This window comes from Parambassis ranga, unplaced genomic scaffold (assembly GCF_900634625.1).
Source record: "Parambassis ranga unplaced genomic scaffold, fParRan2.1 scaffold_21_arrow_ctg1, whole genome shotgun sequence".
Lineage (NCBI taxonomy): Eukaryota > Metazoa > Chordata > Actinopteri > Ambassidae > Parambassis > Parambassis ranga.
In genome coordinates, this window is record NW_021144767.1 from 6036207 (window position 1) to 6039193 (window position 2987).

General features: G+C 47.3%; 1 long non-coding RNA gene across 1 annotated transcript; it reads right to left on the reverse strand.

Moving 5' to 3' along the window:
- Positions 1–412: 412 nt before the first annotated feature.
- Positions 413–2987, reverse strand: LOC114429834 (uncharacterized). The gene is made up of 3 exons (XR_003669953.1): positions 2933–2987; positions 2718–2844; positions 413–491 (listed from the first exon to the last, which is right to left on the reverse strand). It is a non-coding gene; the product is annotated as an uncharacterized LOC114429834 (long non-coding RNA).

A 2987-nucleotide genomic window follows, 5' to 3' on the forward strand; every position in this document is an offset into this window, starting at 1 on the left:
CATCTTTACTGATCTGCCACAGGCCAGTGCTGTAGCTCTCAGTCTGCCCTGATGGTGGCAGTGTGTAGATAGAGAGGACTTCATAAATGATACACTATTACCTAATTATTCTAATAATCACACATTAACACGGAAACAGCACATGGACACCGGCAGGCAAGGTTACCTGTGGCTGAGGTTTTAGAGCGGGATCAGGGGGGAGTGGCTTAGTGGGAGGAGCAGGTCTGTCATGAACCTGACAGGAGAGAAAACAGGAAGCAGAGACAGAGTGACAGAGCTGCACAGAGGTCAAAGGTCAAACAGGCAAGGTTGCCTGTAGCATGTGATCCAATCACAGCTGTGCCATGTGATGTGGTCACCTCACACGCTAATCCCAGGTGTGAACAGTCACTGACTCTACATGGACCCCAGACCAGGACCTGCAAGTCCAGCTGTACCTGGGAGGATGAAGAGGAAGATGACAAGCAGAGCAACATGGACAGGATCCGACTCTGAACACACAGAGAGAGAGAAGGTGACGGGTTAGTCACAGTCCGTCAGGAGGTCAGAGTGTGCGTGTGTCTGTGTGTCAGTGAGTGTGTGTGTGTCAGTGAGCAGTCAGCGTGTGCGTGTGTCTGCAGTCAGAGTGCAGTCAGTCTGTGTGTGTGTGTGTGTCTGCAGTCAGAGTGCAGTCAGTCTGTGTGTGTGCAGTCAGAGTGTGTGTGTGTGTGTCTGCAGTGAGAGTGCAGTCAGTGTGTGTGTGTGTGTGTGTGCAGTCAGAGAGCAGTCAGAGTGTGTGTGTGTGTGTGTGTGTGCGCAGTGTGGAATTATATAAGGTTACCTATGCACTGACATGATACAGAGCACATATTTACCTGTATGTATGCTTTCACTCAGAGAAAAAGGGAGGTTTTCACACTCTTTCACACAAACACATCCTCCGTTACAGGGAGTTCGGGAGGATGTTATCATTCCTGGAACCCTTTTGATGCGGTGAAGGCGAAGCACTGGGAGGCATCGGACGTAAGATAAATCATCCAACATAGGAGGGATACAGAGTGTTTCACAGTCATAAATATGTTAGACCAATTATTATAATTGGTAGGTGGGAATAACAGGGCAACATGTCCCAATATGGTAATACCAACGAAGGTCTTGAAAAACTGTTGATCTATTATGCAAATAGATTATGCAAATGTACCTCCACGAGCCTGTGTCCAGGGAGGGGCAGAACACTTATGGAGGGGAGTGAAGCAGACTGAAAGGCCTGTGTTCACTGTGTTCTCCCTTTGCAAAGGTGAAACTACAAAACCCAGGGTATTTTCTTTCACTCAATGTTCTGATTACAGAAGACGGAGTCTGACAATCCGGGGTGACCAGGGAAGGTCACGACAGCAGTCAGAGTGTGTGTGTGCGCAGTCAGAGTGTGTGTGCGCGCGTGTGCAGTCGGAGTGTGCGCGCGTGCGTGTCTGCAGTCGGAGAGCAGTCAGAGTGTGTGTGTGTGTGTGCGCAGTCAGAGTGTGTGTGTAGTCAGAGTGTGTGTGTAGTCAGAGTGTGTGTGTGTGTGTGTGTGCAGTCAGAGTGTATGTGTGCGTCTGCAGTCAGAGAGCAGTCAGAGTGTGTGTGTGCAGTCGGAGTGCAGTCAGTGTGTGTGTGTGCGTGCAGTCGGGAGTGCAGTCAGTGTGTGTGTGCAGTCGGAGTGTGTGTGTGTAGTCAGAGTGTGTGTGTGTGTGTGCAGTCAGAGTGTGTGTGTGTAGTCAGAGTGTGTGTGTGTGTGTGTGCAGTCAGAGTGTGTGTGTGCGTCTGCAGTCAGAGTGCAGTCAGAGTGTGTGTGTGTGTGCAGTCAGAGTGTGTGTGTGTAGTCAGAGTGTGTGTGTGTGTGTGCAGTCAGAGTGTGTGTGTGTAGTCAGAGTGTGTGTGTGTGTGTGTGTGCAGTCAGAGTGTGTGTGTGCGTCTGCAGTCAGAGAGCAGTCAGAGTGTGTGTGTGCAGTCGGAGTGCAGTCAGTGTGTGTGCGTGCAGTCGGGAGTGCAGTCAGTGTGTGTGCGTGCAGTCGGGAGTGTGTGTGTGCAGTCAGAGAGCAGTCGGGAGTGCGTGCGTGCGTGTGTGTGCGAGCAGTCGGAGTGTGCGCGTGTGCGTGTCTGCAGTCAGAGTGTGCGCGTGTGCGTGTCTGCAGTCAGAGTGTGCGCGTGTGCGTGTCTGCAGTCAGAGTGTGCGCGTGTGCGTGTCTGCAGTCAGAGTGTTTTCTGCTGTATTTTCTGCTGATCTTTTATAAATAATAAACTGTACATTTTCATAATGCCCACTGGTAAATAGTTAGAAATGTTCAAACTGTGTCTCTCTCTCTCTCTCTCTCTCTCCAAAATGCCAACAGGCAGAATGACCGTTTGATATAATAACCACAATATTGCTCCTCACGTGAACTATACTTTATACTATGGTGGAGCATTTGTATATTACTACAGGTTTCATAGTTTTTTTATGTTATTTGTTTTATATGATTTTTTTCCATACTTTTTGATGCCACTTGGTGAGAATTAATTACTCTGATTACTCTTATTACTTACTCTGTACTGAACACTATTTACTTTGATGACAGCAAGGGAGAATATTTTTTTTCCAACAGACTAATAATTCAAAAGTAACATTGTCTGATGTAAAATATTTGCATGAAACACAAACGGCTCTCTGCATCTCAGAGCAAAAATCTCTTTCTATAGTATAAATCAGATCACTTAACTGTGTAAACTTTATAACAGTCCTGTGATCCTATGATGAATAAGTATGAATGCATGCACAGCTAGATGTTCAGTCACTTTCACTACCGCTCTCTGAATTCACATAGCAGTTGTCCTCTCCTGTGTTCCCTATAAACCACAAAACCACAAGAGGGCGAATCATTCTCACTGAAAGTAGGTATTATCACAAAAATTAAGTCAGTCTCCAGCAGCTTACCGTTTGGTGTTTCTTCCTCGTCGTCAAGGTGATCCATGTCGTGACTCACAAAAAT